Source organism: Pinus tabuliformis, chromosome J, assembly GCF_031772625.1.
Source record: "Pinus tabuliformis cultivar Carrire ecotype Pingquan chromosome J, CPIR1, whole genome shotgun sequence".
In the NCBI taxonomy this organism is placed as follows: domain Eukaryota; kingdom Viridiplantae; phylum Streptophyta; class Pinopsida; order Pinales; family Pinaceae; genus Pinus; species Pinus tabuliformis.
Genome location: NC_142295.1, coordinates 1,325,102,493 through 1,325,129,322, shown reverse-complemented (window position 1 = coordinate 1,325,129,322; position 26,830 = coordinate 1,325,102,493). Strand labels below are relative to the sequence as shown.

At 38.7% G+C, this 26,830-nt stretch overlaps 1 pseudogene across 1 annotated transcript; it reads left to right on the top strand.

Annotated features, from left to right (window-relative positions):
- The first annotated feature begins 1,919 nt into the window (after positions 1–1,919).
- LOC149232149 (protein BPS1, chloroplastic pseudogene) lies at positions 1,920–5,060 on the top strand (annotated as a pseudogene). Its single transcript, XR_016248129.1, has 2 exons — positions 1,920–2,428; positions 3,357–5,060. The product of XR_016248129.1 is annotated as a protein BPS1, chloroplastic pseudogene (transcript).
- Positions 5,061–26,830: the final 21,770 nt, after the last annotated feature.

The following is a 26,830-nucleotide window of genomic DNA, read 5'->3' as shown; positions in this document are numbered from 1 at the left end:
ACATGGGCACCAAATGGCAAGTTAAATGATGAGGCACAATCCGATAGACCAATTTTTGAATGGCCATATCTTTCGATCCAGGAGTCGGATCAAAGCAAATTTTATATCATTGGAAAGGTCTCGACGAGGCGAACACAACAATGTTATCCATTCTAAGTTTTGAAGAAGTTGTAAAAGATCAAAAAATTTAAGCCCCATTTTCATAATGGGACATTGGAGGTCGAGTGAGCATCGTAACTGCCTCCTCCTACCCTTAGTAGGGGCTAGGGATAGTAGGGGGTATGTTACAGAGATGTAATATATCCCAAGGGAGTTCTTTTAGAAAATTTCCCGTTATCATGACGAAGGAAAGTTTGAGACTATGTGATGCATTGATTGGGAAAAAAATGATGCAATGTGACAAGTCACAAGAAATGAAAGTTTTGTTGCGATGTTGCGTGAAAGAAACTTTAATGTAAAATGGTATTTCACACAAAATGAAATTTTTTTGTGATGTGATATGTCATGACTAGACAAAGTTTACAACGATGCAAAATAACTTGACTAGAGAAAACTTGTTTCCATGCCATATATTACACACAAATATTTTTCCATTGTCATAACATGTTGCGCAAAAACTTTGAATACATAAAACACAAAACACAAAATTTCATCTTACACATAGAAAATAAATTTATTAAATCAACATGCCACATCCAAATTTAATAAAAAATTCATACACATAAAATCAAAGCTCCTTTTTAGTGTGTTTTACATAATTTTTTATTTTTAATGGAGAGACGACCATCATTTTTTTATATCAACACAAGAACAAGAAAGACTTTACACAATATTTTTGTATATAATACATAGTGCAATATACTAAAAATTTATTTGATCATAACCCAATATCTTACACTCCAAATTGGTTTGGTCACGATAGATTACATCGCCTATACATTGCAGTCTCTCTCAACTTTGCTTCATCAAAACAAAAACATTATGAAACTTTCCTTCACATCACCACAATATTCTTATTTTATTGGACCAATTTCAAAATTAAACATTTCGACAACTTTCATCTTATAATGTTTGCACGTCACGAAACATTTGCTAGTGAAATATTAAAGTAAAAATATTTGGGAGGCATGTTAATTTTACTGTGGTGAAAAATTAGAATGGAGATGGATGCTAATCTTGATTAAAGTTTTGGTAGAAACAAAATGAAATGATATTTAAGGTTTACGAGATTAAAAATAGTTTATGAGACTATTAGTTTTCTGTTTTTCGTTCTTTGCAATTTAATGCTTTTTCAATTCAAATTGATGATGAGCTAATCCAACCTTCTAACAATCCCCTCGCTAAAAAGACAATGCCAAGAAACTGATGCTAACATGTTCTCATAACTTTCTCTGATGTCTTTGAATGCATCACATTCCAAAATGAAATGTTTTTCCGATTCCACAACCCCAGATATGCAAAATGTACACACCGGTTCTTCCCAAGCTTCTTTAGGCCTTTTCCATCATCCTGTTTCACATCGAACTTGATGTGAGTTGGTCCTTAATTGAGTAATAAGAACCTTTGCCCTCCATGAAATGTTAGCTCCAATGAACTCTTTTTGTTGTAAATCACACGTAGAGTGGAATTCCTCAATGTAATATTTATTCTTTCTACCCAACTCTTTTCCCCATATTTTTTACAAAGCTTCTCCGTAACAAAATCTATTAGCTCTTTGCTATTTGTGTGACAAAAATTTCTATTTTTATCCATATATAATTTTATTTCATCCATATTTTTTTAATTTTTTCTTTCACACGTAAATCCTTTACACTATGAGTCCAAAGCCCAAGGTACCCTCCAATGCAGCGACCACCACGCGGGATTAACCCTCACCCTCGCTATCTCGGAGTATCCGAACCACCTAAATCTGGCGCTGGATGGGAACCACCCACCCACCGTCTACGCCCCCAACGCGGTTGAACGTGATGGCTCTTTTAATTAAAGAAAGCACAAAAAGATCAAAGAGCAGAGTTGCGTGTTACAGAAGATTAGTCACTGGTCATCTGCAGGATGTGACAGGGATGACGGCGATGATGATTCCCGCGGTAGTGGAGGCAGAAATGGCTAGGTAGGTATTCCCTTTAGAAACGCTTTCACGCGCCTAGAATGATCTGGGCTGTGGGGAGAAGATCCGATGGACGACCAGTGTTCACACAAGATAAGCCATTCCAGACATTTTAAAGCTTTCAATACTGTGGGCCCGATTCACAGTTGAAGAAAGCGATTTTGAATCTGTCTTTTGCACGGGATGGCCGCTGCTGGCCCCTGCCCTGGTCACTATGTATTCTTTTAGGGTTTCTAAGATTGCTCCTGGGAAATATCTACTGGCATCAAAGTTCGATAGATGTGGTCATGTTATGAATTGCCAAGGATTGAATTGTCTCTGGTAGGTCGTGATGTCTTGCTTGCTATCATTCTTAATCTAAATAAAGTTGTTTTAAATCATCTTGTTAAAAAGAGCTTTCCATGAATTTCTTGATTGTCTTTTTCAGTTTTGTTTGATTAAAGCCAGGGATATAGTGATGCTTCACTTGCAATAATTTTTATGCTTCACAAAATTGTTTTAAATGGAAAGAATGAGCTTCCATTAATGTGTTCACGATCGTCTGTTGTGATTTTGAAATCTCTAAGGATTTAGTTCTGTTGTGAAAAATATCTGTCTTTGAAAATATCGAAGCTTTTGAAATTTAAATGGCCAAATTGTGTATTACATTTTGATGTTTAACCCGCTTAAACTTTTGGTTAAGAGCATGAATTTGCGTCTTGCAACAGCTTTAAAAAAATCCTCCTTCACGGAGGTTGACTGCTCCAGCTGTTTTTTTCCTCGCTGGTTTTGAATGATGAGAATTTTGTGGCGTTTCCTTTCTGTTGAGGCGGTTAGGATTTTTCTGGAAAATAAATTAGTGAATATTGTCATTTTTATTCCTCGATGATGTTTGGTATAGAGAGTCGGGGATAGTATGCTTGTAGTTGTCTTTCGCAACAGCTTTAGAAAAATCCTCCGTGAAAAATCCTCCTTCACGGAGGTTGTCTGGTCCACCTGTTTTTTTCTTTGCTGGTTTTGGATGATGCGAATTTTGTGGCGTTTCCTTGTGTTGAGGCAGTTAGGATTTTTCTTGAAAATAAATGGGTGAATATTGTTATTTTCATTCCTCGATGACGTTTTGTATAGAGACTCGGGGATAGTATGCTTGTAGGCTTTTGCATCTTTTGAAAACATTGGTTGATCTTGTCATCCCTGGAATTCTTTCTTATCTCGTTTTATGAATGGGCTGTAATTCTACTTCACCCATTTTACTTGTCTTTGGACGCAGGTATATAAGATTTCATTGAGTCGGAGAGAATTAATCAGATTTTCTTGTTCAGAAATACCTTAACAGATCCCATACGTCAGTGCGTGTTTGGTAGGGTATCGACATAACACCTCAACACATCCAACGCAACCTCTGTGCCAGGGAGCCTTTGGACAAAACCCTCGGCGGACCAATAAGAAAACAGAGTGTAAAACTGTGGAATAAGGTTTCGAGCTTTATAGGTTGTGCTGCCTGTCTTTGCGGGTGATAATATCGTGGGACGAGCTTCCGTGTCTTGCACCTAAAAAATTAACGGCACACACTTTCTTTGCAAGCTCTTGGTTGTCTTGCTATTTTGTTTCTGTTACCAAGCGTTTCCCCTGTTTTCGTCATTTGGTTTGTGAACTGCTTCAGCAATGAGTCGCCCACATGATGGCCATTCTCTGTTCCTAAACTTTGGAAATCCTTTCAGAATGGTTGCTTCTAATCGATCGTCTGATCAGTCTGCAAAGTTTAATGAGATATTGAACGCCTTTGAGATTTCCTTAACAAGAAGATTAAAGCAACTCGAGCCAAAGATTCTGAAGAACACGATAAATCTGTCGTGGATGCAGCAAGCCATGGCGGTTTTATCTGCTACACACGCGGACCTCAAGTCCCTTATTACAGATCTCCAATTTCCTGCAGCAGAATGGGATGAGAAATGGATGGACGAATACCTGGATGACACTGTAAAGCTTTTAGACATTTGCCTTGCATTAAATGTCGAAATTTCAAAGCTTGAATATTTCCAGCTTCTTGTTCATTATGCTTTGCATTTGCTGGACTTTTCAGATGGCGTTTGGTCTAACGACAAGCTCTTCCGTGTCAAAGGTTCTCTCCAAGAGTTGAAGGAAAAAATGGATTCGAAGGGGAAAAATGGTGCAAACACCCAAAGGAATAGTAGGATTGAAAATTGCATTGTGATATTACAGCATATGAGCAAAAGCCTTCAGTTTGGGAAGGTAAAGTCATCGTCAAAGGGTAGTGTTTTCTTGAGAGCGATGTATGGAGTGAAGGCAACAACTATATTTCTCTGCAGTGTGGTGGCTTCTGCTCTCGCTGGGCACTCTGGCCCATTGATTGAATTGCATATTCCTGATCAGTTTTTGTGGTCCACAGCATTCATGAGTTTGCAGCGAGGGATTAATGACGAAATCAAGAGATGTTTTGCCAACGGCCGAGATCGAGTTTTGAAAGAGCTAGAATTGTTGGATGCAGCGATTGAAAATGTTCACCCTATAGTTGAGAAATTATCTTCTGCTGACATTGTCGATGGAACAGAGAAAGTGGAACATATCAGAATTGCTATACAGGAATTACAACAAAGTGCACAATTGCTTGCCCAGGGGTTAGATCCTCTCTCTAAACAGGTTAATGACTTCTTTCATGTTATTCTGAGTGGAAGGAATGCATTGCTTGATAGTCTCAGGTTATCCGCAGAAGGCACACCCATCAGAGATGATCAGTCATGAATATATCAGTAAAGCTGACCAGCATGAAATGTTTAGTTTTTATTTTTTAGATTGCTGGAGGAAACTCCAATATCCTTTACTAATGGCAGCAACCATGCTAGAAAGCCGCTCCATGACTGGTGGGGATTGTATGAATATCTGGTCTATTAGTCAGATTATATGTATGGCTCTTGTAACCGTATCACTGCATATAAAAGTCATATTTAAGTCAGTTTATTGGAAAGGAATTTATTGGCATGATGTCTGTAAGGTGAATGATATATTCTGTTTATGCCAAGTTATATGGAAACTGAATCTCATCCTCCATGTGCTCAAACATCTAGCTTTTTACTGTAAAATAACATATTTCAATATAATTCTAATATATGTTACCACCATTGAGTTCTCTGTGTTTTTATTTTAACACTTACATGTTAAGCCTCTATGCATGTGTGTGTGGGGGTCAATGTTGTGAAGGAGCAATACAGTTTCTCTCTATGGGTTTATATTTGAATGAATAACTATTTTGATTGAATGTTATTGTGTACACTCAAACACGATGGAACTCATTGGATTAGACCCTCTAACCTGATATATCATAAATAAAAGGGTTGAATTCTTGTAGTTCCCATTTGCTTGAGAGAGAAGTTAAGTAACGCAAAGGTGATTTTGCAGACGAAGTGATTCTAAATAATACGTTAGCTCAATTTTCTCTTTTAGATGTAAATACATTGCAACACTGGGTTTTAATTAACCTAAATTCATCTTAATTATGAATTATGGAATCATTAAACAGTCAGGATTAACACAGATGGCTACAGTGTGATTAAGACAGATGGCCTGCCGTGGCACTGTCATGTGGAATTCTTGTGCAACTTTCTTTCCAGAGAAGAATGGGAAAACACAAGGTATGATATTACTTCTTTTAAAGGGCAGGTGCACTTTTGAAATAGTATATTTGCAGTTTTTGTTTCCATGTTCATTGCTTTCAGTCAGGTTCCTGGGATTTGGGGTGCAAGTTTGAATGCATATTTGTAGATCTGGCTGATTTGTACCTTGGCTGGTACCTTTTTAACAGATTTTCCAGTGGGTTTGAAATTCTATGAAATTTAAGATAAAGCCTCATCCTATTCTCTTTGGAGTATAAAGTTGCTTTTCAAGTACGCAAGAATATGAATTAATGCATTGAATCAATGTCACAGGTCCTTGCCCTTTGAGAATCTATTATATGTGAGGTCGGGCGGTTTACAGACGGTAATATTTTTGACCAATTTTCTATGTTTTCCGTTCTCCCATTTTCAAAGAATCATTTCATGTTTTTGGTATCACTGCATGGTTCTTAAGGAATAATGTTTTGATATGGAAAGTTTAAAATTCTTATAAAAGTTGAAATTCATTAGGAATTTGATATTTTATTTGTGGGAATAAAATTGAGGAGAAGGATTGTAATTTTTTTCACAACCATCTAATTTGAATTTAATTAACAAATTGAAAACCAGGACACCTTTTTTCTTTCAGCGTTTTGTTCACATTCATACTGTTTGGCATCTGCTGGACTTTTCAGCTGACATTTTGTTTATGACCATCTTTTCCGCGCCAAAGATGTTTTGTTCATTATGTTTGACATTTGCTGGACTTTTCAGATGGCATCTGGTTTATGATAATCTTTTCCATTCCAAAAATATTTTCAAAGAATTGATGGGAAAAATGGATCTCAAGAGGGAAATGGTATAAACTCCAGGAATAGCAAGATTGAAAATTGCAAGCCTTCAGTTTAGGAAGGTAAAATAATTGGCTAAGGGTTTGGGTTTCTTGAGAGCTATGTATAGAGTGAAGGTAACAATTATATTTCTATGTAGTGTGATGGCTTCTGTCATTACTGGGTACCCTGGCCTATTGATTGAACTGCACGTTCCTGATCAGTTATCATGGTCCACACTGCACAGTATTCACATGTTTGCAGCAGGGGATTAAAGGTGAAATCAAGAGATGTTTTGTCAATGGCTGTGTTTGAGTTGTGAAAGTGTTAGAAATGTTGGATACAGCCAATGAAAATGTGTATTCTAGAGTGGAGAAGATCCGATGGGACACAAAAAATGAAATCCATGGAAGACCAAAGTAGGTAAATGGGACTTTCAGTTGCATTCAACAAAATAGAAAAGATACACACTGAAACAAAGTGCATTATAAAGATAGCCAGAGGGAATAAGCCCAAAGCTGGGTAAATCTACACTCCAATGTACAAGTAAATGTACAAATTGTGCCTTCCAGGAAAGATGAAGACCAAAAGTGGAAACGGAGACAAGAGATAGACACTATGACATCCTTTTAATAGTGATCGTAAGTAGAAAGAGAGGGATCTACCACTCTAAAAGGACCAACACAGGATTTTATAATAGCCATCGGAGAGTGCCCATTTGAGAGGGCCTGCAAAACTTTAATTTCGAATGTGACAGCCTCTCTCAGGAAGAAGGCAAAGCATCTTTTTGATTAGGATAGCAGAAGGCGGAAAGGGAGGCTCGCAAGTCTCTATACAGAACATTGGCATCTTCCCTGAACATTGAGAAATGAAGTGCTCCTCATTCTCGACATCCTGGAGACAGCAAAGAAAGTGGAACATATTAAAATATCTACACAAGAATTACAACAGAGTGTATAATTGCTTGCCTGAGGGGTAGATCCTCTCAGCATGCTGCTTAGTGACTTCTTCTAGTTTGTTTTGAGTGCAAGGTATGCATTACTTGATAGTCTCAAATTGTCTCCAGTCAAGAAACATTATTATAGATATTCGGTCATGAACAGATCAGTAAAGCTGACCAGCATCAATTGTTTCGTCTCTATTCATTTAGATTTCTGGAGAAATCTCCATCATCCTTTACAAAAGACAACAACAATGCTAGAATGGCCGTGTAGCTGTTAGGGATTATATGAATATCTGGCCCAACAAGTGGATTGTATGTATGGCTTTCGTAACGTATCATTACATGTTTGAAATAATATTTATTTCAATTTTTCTTTTCATCTAAGATGAGTTTAGTCCAAGGTCGTGGAGGCGGCGTAGTGGTAAGGTCGACCTCGTCATGACGGACCGGTCTTGTGTTCGATCCCGAGCAAGGTCGGTGCTCGTCGTGCGAATAGTAACCGAACCGGGCCAAACCCACTACCTTTTAAGGTCGTGGAGGCGGCGTAGTGGTAAGGTCGACCTCGTCATGACGGACCGGTCTTGTGTTCGATCCCGAGCAAGGTCGGTGCTCGTCGTGCGAATAGTAACCGAACCGGGCCAAGCCCACTACCTTTTAAGGTCGTGGAGGCGGCGTAGTGGTAAGGTCGACCTCGTCATGACGGACCGGTCTTGTGTTCGATCCCGAGCAAGGTCGGTGCTCGTCGTGCGAATAGTAACCGAACCGGGCCAAGCCCACTACCTTTTGATTGCATTCCCTTGTGAGTAAGATAGTCCCTTTGTTTTTTCTCGTGAGCGCCCCCGAGCCCTGGCCGTCTGATCCCTGAGCCCGCGCCCTCGCCTCCAGGCCTGGCCTGGCAGGGCCTCCTCTGCTCTCCTGCCCTCTCCGCGTTGACCCCGCCTTCGGGGCTCCTGCTTCTGGCTGTCCTGCCCCTCCGCTGAGCGCAGCGGACCTGCAATGGCAGGTTCTGCTCCCCCCCCTCCGATCTTTGAAACCCCTGAGGAATCATTCGCAGCCCTCCTATCTAATCACCCAGAAGCCAGATCCCGACCCTCCCAATCAAAGTTTATCAAGAAGTTAGATGAAATTCCTGAAGTAAATCTGCCCCCAGCTCTGCCTAGAAAATCGGCAATAGCTCTATCGGAAAGAGGCTTGGTAGGACAGTTCACAGGCCTCTGGCCTTCTCCAAGAACGGTCCAAAAATGGGTGGAGCGTAACTGGAATTCAATGATCCAAGGGAAGATAGCCATCCGGTTTTGCGGGCGTGGTTACTACACCTTTCTATTCGAAACAAAGGAAGACAAGCAACTCATCTTTCGCAACGGACCCTATTTCATGGACACAAGAGGGCTATACCTGAATCGTTGGACCCCGGACTTTGATCCGGAAATGGATATCCCCAGCGCGGTCCCTGTTTGGGTGCGCCTCCCCCATCTGCCCCTGCACTGCTGGGGGGATGAATCGGTCAAGGCGATCGGCAACGCAGTTGGAAAATACATAGACAGATCGGAACCGAGGGAAAACATGCATGCATGCGCTAGGATCTGCGTTGAAGTCGATCTTGGAAAAGGACTGCCGGAAGCCGTAAAGCTAAGAGTGGATCAATGGTTGCACATCCAACAGCTGGACTACGAACAACTGCCCTTCAAATGCAAGGTATGTCACGAATACGGTCATTTCGCTAATAGATGCAGTAAGTTGAAAGAAAATGAGGCCACACAAAATGAGGAAAACTCTGAAGGACCTTGGGAGCAAGTCAAAAGGAAAAAGCCCTCTCCAAATCCGGGTATCAACACCTCAGCCCCTCCAGCATCAAATCAACCCCCCCCCCCTCCCCCTCCTCCCCCTACCTTCCCTTCCTCTTCCAACCCCTTTGAAACCCTAACAGAAGAAGTCCCGGCCTCCCCTCCCCACTCCCCTCGCCCTACCTCTCCCCGCTCTAATCCTCCTCCCTCCCCCCCCCCCACCATCGAAAGAATCCTTACAAGAAATAAAGCCAAGGAAACACATCAGTCATCGGACCCTCCTAGGAAAGTTGGCCGAAAGACAAACAAAGAGTTAAGAGATGAAACAGCAGCAAAAGAAATGGCAACCGGCACCCAACAACCATTGGATTCCTTCTTAGGCAAGTCAAAAGGAAGTGGAGAGAAGGCCAAGGAGAAATCAGGACCTCACCCCAACACTGGTAAATAATGAATTTGGTCTCTTGGAATTGTAGGGGGCTCGGCACACCTGTAAAGCTGAAAGCAATCAAGGATCTCTTAAACCAGGAAAAGCCTGATATCCTCCTAATCCAGGAGACCAAAATCACCGAGCAAGACTTCCTCCTCCAAACTCAAAGATTCAGAAACTACCTCGGCATTTCAATAGGCTCATCAGGAGCTTCAGGTGGAATAGGAACCTTATGGAATAAAAACAAATGGGAAATCATCAGCTCCCAGCTCTGCAACTGGTGGATACGAACAGAATTAAAAAACAAAAGCACCAGAGATTCTTACCACATCTACAACATTTACGCTCCTAACCACTACAGAGACAAAGCAAGCTGCTGGAATACTCTAGAAACGGATCTCAACACCATGAACAGCAGTGGGGTAATCCTTGGAGGAGATCTGAATCTAATAAGGCAGATAGATGAAAAATATGGGGGAAACTTCCACGCTGACCAATCCAGAGACAAGTTAGAATCCATCATTCAACATTTCAAATTGATTGACCCCCCTCTAACAAATGGCAAATACACATGGACAAACAGAAGAGCAGGGATACACAACATAAAAGAGAGGCTTGACAGGTTCTTAGTTCAGGAAGGAGTAGCAGAAAATTACAAAGCTATCAGGAGCCACATAATACATGGCACGGCATCGGATCACAAGGCCGTGGTTCTCTCCATGGACAATGGTGCAAATTGGGGCCCTCTCCCTTTTAAATACAACAGAGCCTGGGATTCTCATGAGGATTTCCGCAACCTTGTAAAGGACCAGTGGTCGATTGAAGTCATCGGCTCACCCCATTTCGTATGGGAGTCAAAGCTAAAACATCTTAGGACAGCCATAAAGAAATGGGCTAGGGAAAACGCAACTGCTGAAAAGAAAAAGAAAACAGAGCTGCAAGTCGAAATGGAGAAATGGCATAAAGAAAAAGAACAGGTGCAATACACAGCCGAGGACTTAGACAAGGAAAAACAGCTGTATAAAGAGCTTTACAGGCAGAACCGCATAGAGGAAGAAGAGCTAAGAATAAAATCCCGCTGTCTTTGGTTAAAAGCTGGGGACAAAAACTCCTCCTTCTTCCACAATAATGTTAAGATCAGAAGGGCAATCAACCAGATAAACAGAATAGAAGTTGAGGGGAGAGAGCTGAGGGATCAAGAAGCCATAAAAAATGCAGCACATGCGCACTTCAAAGCCCTCCTCTCGACGGACCAGCATCAGGATAGCGATGACTTCCTAAGTATAATCAAGAGCAAGATAACAGAGGAACACAACACCAAGCTGGAGAAAGAACCCACAATAGAAGAAATTCAAGAGACTATCTTTGGCATGCAGCAAGACAAGGCCCCCGGGCCGGATGGCTTCACAGTTGCATTTTATAAACAGCACTGGGACACTATAAAGAAGGACTTTGCAAGAATGGTAAAAAATGCATTTAGAAAACATAAATTGGGGGACAACACAAAGTCTTCCCACATAGCCTTGATCCCCAAGGAAGCCAACCCCAAATCCTTTGATAGATTCCGGCCCATCTCGCTTTGTAACGTCTCTTATAAAATCATCACAAAAATAATAGCAAACAGGATAAAGAATCTTCTCCCACTCATAATCTCAGAGAATCAGGGAGGTTTTGTCCCAAAGAGGCAGATCATAGATAATGTTATTCTAGTCCAGGAAGCAATACACAGCAGTTACAACAGAGGAGAGCGTGGGATGATCATTAAGCTGGACATGGCCAACGCGTTTGATCGTGTAGATCACTCCTTCCTTTGTTCGGTCTTAAAGAATTTCGGGTTCTCTCCCAATTTTATCAGCTTGATTAGAGCTTGTATCTTTGACTCCTGGACCGCCCCGTTGATCAATGGCAGGCCCAGCATCTCATTCAGAAGTTCCAGAGGCCTGAGGCAAGGCTGCCCCCTCTCCCCCTTCCTCTTCATTATCATGGCAGAATCTCTCAGTATCCACCTAGAAAACCTGCGCAGCAAGAGAGAAATCACAGGCATCCGCATTGAGAGAGGGATCAAGGAAATAAATCACTCATTGTTTGCAGATGACACTCTACTTATAGGGGGTGCCTCCAGTCTAATGGCTAGAAGGTTCAAAAAGGTCCTGGATGCTTTCCTCCAAGCCTCAGGAGGCAAACTGAATAACAGCAAGTGCAAGCTCTACACTTGGAATGTGCCTCATCAGATTCAGCAAAGAATCTCCCAAATCCTGGAGATCCCTCTTCAAAAAAATTGGAGTTCTTTCCCTTATCTGGGCCTGCCCCTGGCGAAGGAACACATTAAAGCAGAAGTTTGGACAAATCACATGGAAAAAATGAGAGGTCACCTTCAAAACTGGGGAGCCTCTTGGCTCAATCTAGCTGGCAGAACCATCCTTATAAAGGCTGTCCTCTCTGGACTTCCAATATATCAATATGCAATCATTATGGCCCCTGCTAGTATCCACAAACACATGGAGCTCATAATGAGAAGTTTCCTCTGGCAAGGAGGTAAACAAGACACCAAAAAATTCAGTCTAGTAAGCTGGGATCAAGTAACCCTTCCTTATGAAAAAGGAGGCCTATCTATAAAAATCCCGAGCCTCTCCAACCAGGCGCTGGGGCTCAAGCTGATCTGGAGGATTCTCACAGGAACTGGCTCGTGGTGGGTGGAGGCAATAAAAAAAAAGTACCTTAGAGGCCTAAATTCCAACATCCTCAACGACCCCATAGCTGACAGGCCCTGCACCCCGATGTGGCGTTTAGTGAAGAAAGTTCTGCCACACTTCAAGGAAAATGTCTCCAAGCTCCCAGGTAATGGCCAAAGTATTAATATATGGACTGACAGAATATTGAACTCCAATCAAAGAACTTCTGTTCAAGAGCTCAGACCCTTGCAAAATTGGATGGAGGAGAGACACATAATCACTTTGCATGATATATCCTTATGGAATCATAATAGATGGCAGGCTTGGAAAGATCTGAATACACCTCTGGAATTAAAACCTCTGTGGCACAATCTGAAGCTCTCATTATCTGGATCAGCTCCAATAAGCAAGGACAAAGAGGATAGATATATCTGGGATACGGGGGGAGGGTCCTTCACGGTAAAGGAAGGATATAAATCTCTCCAAACTCCAACCCTCACTGACACTTGGAACCTCTACCCAGCGGCTTGGAAGACCGAATGCCTTCCAAAGGTAAAGCACTTCAATTGGACTCTTCTAAAAGGCAGAATTCTTACAGCAGAGAACCTGAGAAAGAGAGGGATACAAGGACCTTCGATCTGCAGCTTCTGTGGGGAAGAGGAAGAGTCAATTCAGCACTCTTTCATTCTCTGCTCGTTTGCCCAAAGCTGCTGGAACAGGATAACAAGACCCCTGAACATTAGAGAACTCCCTGAACAGATGCATAACCTCCAGAAGAATTGGAAAAGAGCCTACCCATACACTAAGAAGGGCAAAAATAATATCATTAGACTCTGGAAATGCATCCCCGCTACTCTGTGTTGGAACCTCTGGCTCGCAAGGAATAAACATGTCTTCCAAAATAAAAGGCCTAACATGGATAGGGTAATAGCTAAAACCATAGCTAATATCTCGGAGGTGATAAGTGCAAACTTCATTGCTCTCCCAGACCAAGAGAGTTGGACACAAGAGGAAAAGGAATGGTACAGTAGTTTCAAAGTGAATCACGCTCTGAATCCTCCTGCACAGAATAAAGCCAATCAGAAACAGGCCAATTGGAAACTCAGGGGTACAAAAGATGAAGTAAGGCAATGGATAAACAAGCAAGACCGACCACTTCTGTTCTTTGATGGAGCATCGAAGAACAACCCCGGAGCAGCGGGAGCAGGAGGAGTCATAAAAGACCAAGAAGGAAATTACATTTGCAGCTATGAATGGGGATTGGGAAAGACATCGAACAATGCAGCTGAAGCTTACAGTCTCCTCCTCGGCACAACAATTCTATTAAACCGGGGTCTAAAAAATCCAATTATTATTGGAGACTCGGCTATCATAATCTCAGCAATGGTCAATGACAAAGATTTTAACAGAGAAGGCCTCAACAATATCAGGAAGAGGATTTCAGAGAACATTCGGAATCTGGGGGATGTCATCTTCAGACATGTGCTGAGGGTGCATAATGACGAGGCCGACGCCCTTGCCAACAAAGCGGTAAACCGACAGCAGGGACAAGTCTGTGAAAATGAGAAAACCTATGATAAAGATATCCCATAATCACTCTAGCAGTCATTCAGTCCATCAGCACAGTCACTCTGAATTCTGTCAGTTCAGTGATCATACCATCTGCCCGTCCTTGGAAACTTATCCCACTCCTCACACACTTCCGCCCTTCTCCTCCTTTCTCGATTACAGTCATACCCGTGATCTCCCTCCTGGCATGGTAGGCATACGTCTTACCAGGCTTCTTGGGCTGAGACCATCGTATCCGAAGCTAGATTTGCAGTCAGAGCACGCAGGCCCCATTATCCCGCTCCTTCATTCAGTCTGGCTTCCCCCTCTTCTATATATACCGGCCCCTCCGAGCTCTCTTCACACTCTAACAGCGCAGCCCCTGTCTCAGACAAAAAGAATTCGTGTCCTGGAAGGTAGCGAAACTCAGGAGTTCAGAAGTCCGAGTTCAGAAGCTCGAGAGCCTCAGTGCGTGATCAGAAGCCCGAGTTCCCCTCGTCTCCTCAGGACAAAGCAAGCCGCCGTCCAGAGCTTCGTAACACAGCTCCCATCCTCGGCCATCCTCAGGTATAGCTCAAGTCATCTCTTAAAGCTCTGTTTACTAATCTACTCTTTTCAAGTTATGGCAGCAAATAGACAACAGCAACAAGCACAGGAGGGCGCAGCGCAGCAAGGAAATCCATTGGACAGAGTGTTAGGGAATGACACCTGCACTCTGTGTAAACAACATATGTTCATGATAGCTCGTTCTGTTAAACATCACAAAGAGCTGAGGGATGACTTTCTGGCAGACAGTCGCTCTAAAAGAAAGAAGCTGGTTAAGCAGAGGAAGGAAATTGAGGGACCCAAGGAGAAGTGCCAGCATCTAGAGGAGGCAATCAACCACATCAAACAACTCACGGACAGCATGCAGGCGGAGGCACCCACCAAGGCAAGCCAAAAGGATGAAGAAAGAGATGAACAGAGGGAAGAAACAGTTAACCAGTTCTGGTGTTAGTTTTATGAATAGTAAAGTAAAGCTTATAGATGGTCTGTTTGTAAGGCAGTATAGTAGGTATCTATTTCAGCACTTCCTTCTCAAGTTAATCTCACAGAAGTCAAGGGCTGCGCCCCGATTTTGGACTTTACTTGTGAATGTTCTTCTTGAATCCTATGTAATAGCTCTAGCTTTCCTAGTTTTTTAATATATGAGTAACCGATCTTGTGAAAAAAAAAAAAAAAAAGATGAGTTTAGTCCAGGGTCAGCCCAATGTTGAATTGAAGAACCATCAGCACACTACTAGAATGCTATCACAAAACTTGTATGAAACTAGGTCAAACTTAAATGTTTTTTTTGCGATAGTTTAATTCCAATTAATTGTTTAATTCCAATTAATTGTACCGAGAGGTGTATTTTACAACTCAGTATGAGGGTGATGTGTCGTGATTCTGCTCAAATTAATTGCATCCAAAGGCGTATTCTACAACTCAGTATGAGGGTGATGTGGGGTGATTCTGCCCATGCTCAACATCTGTTTGTTTTAAATTAAAATAAATAAATATTTAGTCAATAAGAAAACCCAATTTTTTAGAGTGTAGAACTTGAGGAAATGTTTACCCCATGAGAGATTTGATCCCTCTTGGCACATAATAGATTGGGAGTTAGATGGATCTAGACTGGTTTCAATAAATTGATTTTTTTTTTATCAACATGAAGAGAATTCAATAAATGATATCTGCCCTATTTTCTGTTTGTACCGAGTTGTATGGACGCTGTGGTATGTTGGGCATGTCATGTGCCATATACTCACGGATAGCTATTCTTTGTAAGTTAGCATATTTCAATATAATTTCCAATATTTGACCATTTAATTCTCTATGCTTTGTTGCAGCACTTGCAGATTGAGCAGATATAATGTCGGCGGGGGTTATTAAGGAGCAGCAGGGTTTCTCTTGATGGGTTTATTTTGGAATTAATAACTATATACGCATGCTCAGTCTAGTCCAGGCAAGATGGGACTAATTGGATCAGACCCTCTAACCTGACATCAGAGAAGAAAGGGATTAATGGGTTGAACTTTTGCTGGTCCAATTTGCTTGCCAAGGTAAGTTAAGTAACCCCAAATTGAACAAAGATAAACTGTGTATTCCAAACCTGATTATGCAGATGCAGGTGATTCCCAAATCTTATGTCGATTCAATTCTCTCTTCTGATGCAAGTACCTAGGTAACATACAAACACTGAGAAATTTTAGATTTCAGATTTTTGAAAAGCTTGAAGCAAAATATATATATTTATTTTTAATTTAGTTTTAAAACTTTTAAATTTTTTGGGTTAAATTTGTTAAATTTATGTTTTATCTAAAGGGTGAGACCGTTACACCTAGAAGATTATAGTGAAATTACAGTGCTAATGGATAAAATTACCTTATATTACAGTAATATAAACTTAATTAACGTGATTTAATTGTCTATTTTTTTAATATAATAAAAAATGATTTAAAATATACCCATTTATGAGTGCTCAACTTAGTACTAGATATTTATAAGAGTTATATTAAAAAGATATAAAAGTTATGATGAGAGTTATATTAAACAGATATTATAAAATATATAAAATTTACGATGATATAGAGCAGAACATACTTTAATTTTTTTTGATAATAAATTAGCCTCTTTAATGAATATAGAGCAGTTTTTGTTTACAATTCTTCGTAATCATGTGCATGTTGAATGCTTATGTTTATTAGTTAATTTGCTATTAATAGATTTTTAATATATTAAGGTTTTTTTTGTAATCATAGTGTATGTTGTTAATTTGATATTAATAGATTTTTAATATATGGTGAATTTAATGTTTATTAGTTAATTTGATTTTAATAAATTTTTAATATATGGTGATTTTAATGTTTATTATTTAATTCCATTTTAATAGATTTCTATTATTTTTTTGATTTTTCAAAATTTAAGATAGCCTGTAATTAGATAATTATATAATTTTTTAGTTTCTAATTTACTTAATAAAATATTTATAATTTTTTTAAGTTTAAAATGTTTATCAATCATGAATATATGTGGTTTGACGGTATATAAAGTAAAACATTGATTTGTGAAAGTAAATAAGAATATGTGAGTTTTTAGAGGTTTTGATATGCCAGTTTTTAGAGTTTTGATGAAGTTCTGAGAAACTCGCATAGAAGCCATTAACTGAAGCCATTCAGTGAAGCACCTAGCCCCATGTCATTCACTCTCTGCACGAAGCCGTTAACAGAAGCCATTCACTAAAGCCGTTCATTCACTGCACATTTCATTTTCCACTTATCTTATCAAGCCACGTTCTCTCTATCATCTTAATATGCCACCCAATGCTGGCTTGTTGACTAAGTACTTCAGCACAAAGTGATCAGTAAATAACTTGAAGGCACCTCCTTATGAACCAGTTAAGTGAGGCACTAAGCAAACTAAAGTAGATTAGAGGGCTGCCATTATGAACCAGTTAAGTGAGGCACAAAGCAAACTAAAGCAGATTAGAGAAGGGCTGCCATTTCCAGTCTCTCTCGACCTGGTCTCGCTCGGCTTAACCTTACCCTCTGGGTTTCAAGTAACTTGTTAAATTATTTATTATTATTTTTAAATATGTTTTTAACTTTTTTTGGTTGGTTAGTAAAATCGATTCGTCATGTAAATGTGAATATGTGAGTATGATGAGTTTCAAAGATCAAAAACAATTTATTATTTTTCATTATTTAAAGAAATTTATTTATTTATTAATATAATATAATATTTTTTATTAATATAATATAATATGTAATATTTAAAAAGTTTGATAAATGTTTTTATAATCTTATTTTCAAAATATACAAATGATTACTTTCTCTCATCACCTAAAATGATTAAAAAAATATTTTTTTATTATAACACAATTATTGTTATTTAAAAAATACTTTTATCATGATCATTAATCTTTCCTATTATGTCTACGTATTATTAAATTCTCATATTATGTTTGCAAAATATTTGATCACTTTTTGCCAGCATAATCACAAAGCTTAGCCTACAAAACTTAACCTTGAGACTCATGACTTCTCGATAACAATATCAAAGCCTAACCTCGTGACTTCTCAATAACAATAACAAAGCCTAACCTTGAGAGTGTCGAGAGAATTAAACTCATGACTTGACTTGTCAATAATAAAGATTCTTTAACAACGAGGCCTCAACCAATTAAGGTAACTCTCGAAGACTTTTAAATTCTCATACTATATAATTAATAATCAATATTTTCTTTCATATATCATCCATCCTTTTTTTATATATATAGCTCCAAACACTTTATTAATTGACATTATATATATAAACTATCAATATCATATGTATTGATCTATTATTAGTGATAAGACTTTGAATGTGGAGACAAAAGCCACCTTCTAATCTATTATGAGAAGGCTTAATTTATCTTATGGTTTATAGCAAATTTAATAGAATGAACATTTTAAGCTATATGATTTAGTATATAATATATATATATATATATATATATTTTTTTTTTCACATTGCTTAGTGATGGGACTTTGAATGTGGAGACACAAGCGATCTTGTAAACTAAGCGATCTTGTAAACTATTATGAGAAGACTTGATTTATCTATAATTTATAACAAATTTAATAGGATGAACATTTTAAGTTCTATGATTTACTATATAATACTAATAATTATTTTTTCATTTATACCTTGTTGTCATCCATCACACCACCCTATATTTGTGTCAAAAGGCCCTATTCTCCATCCCTGGTACAAGGGAGGAAGGGTGCAAATCTTGGTTGACTAAAGGGAAATGAAAAGGGAGAGCAGAAATTCGGAGGCCGAAAAGAAAAGGGAAAGCCAAAAGGGAGAGCCTAAGTCTGAAAGCCAAAAGGAAGGCTGACCATCGGGCATGATGTCAGAACCTCGAGGTAGAAGGCATATCGGAGGTTGGAATAGAGGGGTTGTAACATTTATTTAAAAGGGACCCGATATCGAAACCTTAGAGTAGAAGGCATATTGGGCTTTTTGGAGATCGGAATGTGGAGGATACCTCAATGGTCTATTTAAAAGAGGATCCGAAATGGAATATTGGAGTAGGCAGTCAGAAGGGTGGTTATTTCGGAACTTCAGAGATCGAAGCTTCATAACTCCTTAATAAATGCAATTCTTTGAAAAGCACCCAAGTTGCGGAGAAAGGGAATTACAAGGAAAATCGCTGCAAAACCAAAGGACCATAGGACCCTTTCTCTCTCCTCTAAAGAACACATGACGGTAGGTCATGGGCTGTCAGGGGCTGACAAGGCACATGACGTCAGCATGACGTGGCCGTACAAAAGGCATGTGGCAATAAGTTTCAACGTTTTTAGGTGACCTAGTGGGGCAAATCCATGTGAACGTGTCACTACTCAGGAGGCGCCAAGTGAAGATGTTGACCTCAACATGACGTCATCTTGGAGGTTGGGAAGAGTTTTGGTAATTCCTATTTCAAATGTTTTGTGGGAAGGCTCTGATCTGATGAGAGGGGCTCCGATGTGGATTGGCACTTGGTTGTAAGAACCCAAAAGAACTAAGGGTAGAATGTGATTACAAAGGGAAATAGACCCTTGATAGGAGCCCGAAGGCTTTAGCACCCAAGTGCCAAGTTGCTGGGCATGACACTCTGTTCTATGGTAGAATTGTGATAAGATGGCTAAGAGAAAAGGGGCTAAGAGCATAAGAATGTTACGATTTTATAACGTTTATTCTAAATAGAGTTAGGATGAACGAAGGCTCCAATACTGCAACACCTAAGCTCTATACCGGTAGTCACACATAGTGGTCCTATGGTTGATACACAATAAAGGGGCTTAGCTCAAAGTGGGGGTGAAGTCATCGAAACTCTGTGAATTCGCAAGACTTTTCTAAAGAGAGTTACAATGGATGAAGGCCCCTACATTGTAGTGCCTAAGTACTATGCCGATGGTCACAAACAATGGTCCCATGGAGGAAAAACAAGAAGGGGTCTAAGAGCAAAGGGGCCAAAGGCATCGAAATTTTATGATTTCGTAATGTTTCTTTTAAATAGAGTTACAATGTGTTGTGGCTTTGAAGTTGCACTATGGTGCCATGTTACTTGATAGAAAGGCTCTGATACTGCAGTACATAGAGTATGGAGGATGGATGGGTTGGTAGCTAAGTTACAAAGCACCTTTAGCGCCACCACACTTGATCACGTCCAACTCCAAAAAAGGGAAATTTAAGCAATTAAGGGGAGAGAGCGACAAGTGAATTGGTAGGTAACCATGGAGGAATTGACATTGGAGATATTTTGTTGTGTCAATCATGACACCTCATATTTTTCATGTTTTATTGATTTTGTTGGTCAATAATTGTCATTGATGAAATATATTGTTGATCTCTCCTAGTAAATGTCACCATGAAGCCTTACTCTCCTAGTGGAAGTCACCATTTCCAAATGGCCTTACTCTCCATGAAGCCATTCTGTCCTACCTCCAATTCTACACTAATTGATGACCAATGACATTAAAAAATGTTTTCCACTACCTTATAAGCAACCTCTCAATATGATACCTATACCATCTTTTAGAGCATAATTTTGCCTTTCCAATGAGCTCTTACTTGGCCCGAAACTCCAAATAATTTGGGAGATATAGATTTTTTAAGTTAAGGATATTATTCTGGACAATGAGCCGACCTATACTGGCCTCTCATGTCGGCCTACCTATGAGACATGTCTCTTTGCTTGTTCATTGTAAAAACACTATAAATATAGGATACTCGACCTCATTTTGATCCAGTACTTCGACACACAATCACAAAACAATTGAAGAAGGTTCACATCTTGTGAACACTGATTAAGAAAGGGTTAAAGATCTCAGAAAAGGTTATACTTATGGACCTCGGGCTTCAAAGAACAGAATTGTGCCTTCTGTACCTTCGTTTGACTATGCCTCTCTGTGATGCAACTCGGACTCACTACAGGATTGCACCTTAGAGTCACTGTAGGATTGTTCTTTCCTTGGCCTCTTTGTAGGCTTGCAACTCAAATTTGAAGATTAATCTCGGTGATAGCTTCAATACTCTGAACACAATGTAGTGGACTTAGACAGTGCTCCATGGTCTCATCACCTATCGGACAATAGTACCTTTAAACGTTGAACAATGCACTTAATTTTGGAATTGATTCTTTACACAGATTTATGTGACAGTGATTCAATCACTGTGAAAACAATGACATAAATCATTGTGACTTTTGAGCAATGAACAAGTATATTTGATGGATAGTGGACAATGAAGTAAATCAAGGACGAGTACACAGTAAAGCCAAAGTGTTTTTGTTTTTTGAAGTGGTGAAGACAATGAAGAATATGCCAAGAGAATTCAAGTAAGTATTTTACACATTCTCTATTAAACAACAAGATTGGTGTCCTTGGAGTTGGTGCTCCTAAACACAATGTTGGAGCATTGGATAAGATAGGGTCAAAGCCGTAGAGGTTGGAGCCTCACCAAAGGCCAAGTAAGTGCTTGGCAACAATTATTGTGTTCAATTATTTGTACATAATAAAATTATTATTCTACATTTCTTTGATTAAATTGTGAAGAATCTACCTGGTAAAAATAACAATTGAAAAGAAATACTAGTTCACCCCCTCTCAGTGTTTCCAACAATTGGTATCAAAACTAGCTTCTTCATTATCAACCGAACAACTAGAAGAAGGATTCACAGGTCACAATGAAGAATCAAGAAATGACAGGAAAGATTCCTTTGTTTGACGGTACAACCTCCCTTTTAGTATTTCCAACAATTGGTATAAGAGCCAGCTTCTTCATTATCAACCTAACAACTAGAAGAAGGATTCACAGGTCACAATGAAGAATCAGGAAATGACAAGAAAGATTCCTCTGTTTGACGGTACAAACTTTGGTTTTTGGAAGAAGAGGATGTCCTACTATTTAATGTCTCTTGGACCTGAAGTATGGCAATCTGTTTTGGATGAGTACAAAGCTCCTCCCACTCTTTCGACTGATCAAGATGGAAGGAAATATTACATTGCAAATTCCAAAGCATTGAATTCCACAACTAGTGGAATCACTAACTCTGAATTCACAACAGTCACGGGTTGTGATTCTGCAAAATAAATGTGGGACAAGCTCATTGCTTTATATGGCCGGGACTCCTAAGTTAAGAAGGCAAAACTCCAAACTCATAGAAGGAAATTTGAGAGTCTTAAGATGGATGACGAAGATGATATTGCATCATTCTTTCTCTGAGTGGCTGAAGTTGTCAACTCACTTAAAGGCTTAGAAGAAAATATTGAAGAAAGAACAATTGTTCAAAAAGTCTCGAGATCTCTTCCAGAAAGATTTGACGCTAATTAAGTGCCAGAGATGAAATGAAGGATTTGGATAATTTAACAATGAATGAAATTCATGGAATTCTCATTGCCTATGAAATGAGAAAGGGGATCACAAACTCCAAGAAAGCAACATTCAAAGCTTCAAAATCAACAAATAAGGGGAAGAATTGGAATACCAACAATGATGAATCCGATACTGAATCTGAACTTGCACAATTTGTACAAAAGCTAAGAAAATGATCCAAGCTAAAAGGTAAGTATACTCTCATTTGTTTTAAATGTGGAAGGATAGGTCATTATGCTGCAAAATGTCCACATAAATATGATAGTGATGACGAGGAGGAATATATAAAGGGGTGGTTCAAAAAGAAAGGATCTAACAAGAAGAAATTCTTCTCCAAACAAGACAATTCTAATGAAGATGAATTCATAATGACCAAGAAGAAATCAACTAAAAATATCACTTTTCACAATAGAAATGATGATGAGTCAGATGAGGAAAATGACTATGCTGGAAGCAGAGAAGTATTATTCATGGAATTTACAAATGATGATGACTTTGAACAAGAAGGCAAAGGAAACGTGGATGAGTTACTAATAAGTGACATTGAAGAAAATGAGAAATTATGAAAGAAGATCATTTCTCTCAATGTAGAAAAGGAGGAAGCAAAAGGAGGGAAGACTTCTTAAACAATAAACTAAAAGAGAAAGAAGAAATTTGTGAAAAACGAGAAGCTGAAATTGTTTCCCTAAGAAAAGAATTAGAGCTCTCAAACACTTTATAACATCCTTAATACTCAAAGCCTCAATATGACAGATCTGGGATTGGTTTCAAAGGAGAATCATCAAATGCAAAGAAGAATGTGAATGAGGAAATCCAAAGAAGCTATGCTGATATTCTTTCTAGTCATCTGAAAGAAGAGAAGTCATCCCACCAAGAATGAAGGTCCAATCCAAGGAATGAAGGACGGATAACTACAAGGAAGAATACTACCTCAAGTCAAGGCTATTCTAATAGGTACCAAACAATCTTTCTTGGTTATTGTTTTTATTGTAAAAACTTTGGTCATCAAGCCAAGCATTGCAAGGCTCGTAAGGACAATGCTTCAAGAAATAAGAATCAACAAAGCAAGCCACTTGGCCTCAAAGAACAAGGAAAAATCAAGACTTACAACTCTTTTGATCCTTTGGCTAAGTATGATCCAATTTTCTCATCATGTAATGATTATGGTCATGATGAACAAAATTATCCATTCAAAAAAGAAGATCTACAAAAGGATGAACCCACTATTGAAAAATGTGGCCTAGCCCTATGTGCTCAATTGATGAAAATCAATGGTTCGCAGAGAGTGGAAGTTCAAGACACGTCACGTGACCGAACGAAATTTACCTCCTTAATCAAGAAAGGTGGAAATGTGTCATGGAAGTGGATCTGCAAAGATAGCTAGAAAAGGAACTGTTTCTCTCATCAATGGAAAAGGAAAAACCCAAAATGCATTGTTGGTGGAAGGACTCAAACACAATCTTTTGAGTGTAAGCCAATTTTGTGATCTAGGACACAAGGTTGTCTTTAGTACAAAATATTGTGAGATAAGGAGCTCCTCCTCAGGTGAAATTATAGCTAAAGGAATAAGAACACCAGACAATGTATACATTTTGAACAAAATTCAATAAGATAAATCTTATGTACGTCGAGTAGATGAAAGTTGGCTATGGCACAAATGATTGGGACATATAAGCTTTGATAACTTGATCAATATCAACAAAACAAATGCAGTAAGGGACATTCCAACAATCATCAAGCTGAATCAAGTTGTCTATGGACCATGTCAACATTGAAAACAAACAAGAACCAGTCTCAAGACTAAGGAGTTCTCTACATCAAGAACTTTGGAGATCATACCTGCAGATTTATGTGGACCAACGAGAACTCCAGCTCTATGAGGTGAAAGGTACTTTGCTTTATTTATTGATGACTATACTAGAATGATGTGGGTATACTTTATAAAATTCAAATCTGAAGCATTTGAATGTTTCAAGAATCTTAAAGCCTTTGTAGAAAATGAAAAAGATACAAAGATTAAATGTCTTAGAACAGATAGAGGAGTAGAATTTACTTCAAAATAATTTGATGAATTCAGCAAAGTTCATGGAAACATGGAAAACAAACAAGAACCAGTGTCAAGACTAAGGAGTAAGGGACATTACAAAAATCATCAAGCTGAATCAAGTTGTCTGTGGACCATGTCAACATGGAAAACAAACAAGAACAAGTTTCAAGACTAAGGAGTTCTTTACTTCAAAACCTTTGGAGATCATACTTGCAGATTTATGTGGACCAACGAGAACTCTAGCTCTATGAGGTGAAAAGTACTTTGCTTTATTTATTGATGACTATACTAGAATGATGTGGGTATACTTTATAAAATTCAAATATGAAGCATTTAAATGTTTCAATAATCTTAAGGCCTTTGTAGAAAATGAAAAAGATACAAAGATTAAATGTCTTAGAATAGATAGAGGAGTAGAATTTACTTCAAAATAATTTGATGAATCTGCAAAGTTCATGGAATCAAGAGACAACTCTCTGTTGCTAGAAATCCTAAACAAAATGGAGTTGTAGAAAGAAGAATCTGAACTATACAATAAATGGCAAGAGCAATGTTATTAACAAAAAATTTACAACCCAAATTATGGAGGGAAGCAGTTGGGACAATAGTCTACACCTTGAACTGAACTCAACTAAGACCAAATAATAACAAAACACCATATGAACTGTGGAAAGGGAGACCTGCTTCAATAAAATACTTTAGAATCTTTGGAAGAAAATGTTTTGTGAAGATAAATGATGACTCACCAGGAAAATTCGATTCTCAGGTTGATGAATGAATATTCCTTGGATATTCCACAAGGAGCAAAGCTTACAAATGCTACAATAACTGACTACGAAAGATAGTAGAAAGCATTGATGTAAAAATTGGCGAAGCCATTCTAGAAAAAGAATCTGATGTCCTTGAAAAAGATCCTATCTTTAAAGAAGTGGACAAAGAACCGACAAAAGAAGAAAAAGATCAAGAAAGTCCAAAAGAACCATCTCAAACTCCTTAAAAGATGAAATTCCTCCAATAGCATCATCTTGAATAACAAATCAGTGGAAACATAAACGAAGGAAGCCAAACTTGGAGAAGGATGAAAAATACACCAAGGAAAGATGATGTTGCTCTTTTATCAAAGTTAGAACCAGAGAGTTTCTCTCAAGAAAGAAATGATCCTCATTGGGTAGAAGCCATGGAAGAAGAAATGTCTCAAATCTAGAAGAATGAGACATGGGAGTTGGTACCTCGTCCAAAAAATAAGAAAATAATTGGAACCAAGTGGGTGTTCAAAAACGAAATTAATGAAGATGGACAAATCATCAAAAATAAGGCAAGGCTTGTTTGTAAAGGTTTTTCACAAATTGAAGGAATCAACTTTGAAGAAACCTTTGCACCGATAGCTTATATGGAGGCTATAAGGATGTTTTTGGAATTTTCTTGCTCAAAAGGATTCAAAGTCTATCAAATGGATGTAAAATCAACATTTTTGAATGGGGAACTCAAGGAAGAAGTCTACATGGAGCAACCAGAAGGGTTTGATCTAGCAGAAGGAAAAGACTTTGTATGTAAGTTGAAAAAGGCATTATATGGGTTGAAACAAACTCCTAGAGCTTGGTATACAAGATTGAATCACTATCTACAACAACACGACTTCAAAAAGGGGGTGGTAGAAAGTAATCTCTACATGAAGATGGACAAGGATAAATTACTAGTCACTCTTGTATATGTTGATGATCTGATTTTTGCTAGCAATGATGATGAGATGAGCCATGAATTTGCTCAAAATATGTCAAAAGTGTTCGAAATGTCAATGATTGGTGATTTATCTTACTTCCTTGGACTATAAGTATCTCAAACCACATTAGGCATGTTCATATCTCAAGAAAAATATCTTAAAGATATGCTTAAAAGATATGGGATGAAAGAATGTGCACCTATGACCACATCGATGACCACAGATTGTAAATTGAGCAAATATGATGAATCCCCCTCGGTAGATGCAACTCTTTACAGGTCAATAATTGGAGCTCTCCCATACTTAATTGCTACTAGACCCAATATTATGCAAGTAATAGGAATTCTGGGAAGATTTCAATCAACTCCTAAGCAATCCCATTTGTTGGCTATGAAAGGAATTCTTAAATACTTGAAAGGAACTCCTGACATTGGTCTTTAGTATCCCAAAAGCACAACTCTTATAGTGACATCTTGCACCGATGCTGATTGGGATGGAAGCGTGAATGATCGAAAAAGTACCAACGAAAGTGCATTCTTCATGGGAGATTGTCTAGTATCTTGGCTCATCAAAATGAAATCATGTATATCTCTTTCTACCGCTGAAGCCTAATATTTAGTTGCTGCAGATTGTTGCACGCAAATACTATGGGTGAAGGAAGCTTTAAAGGATGTCAACATAGAAACTAAACAACCAATCACCATCTATTGCAACAACACTAGTGCCATCAGTCTCTCA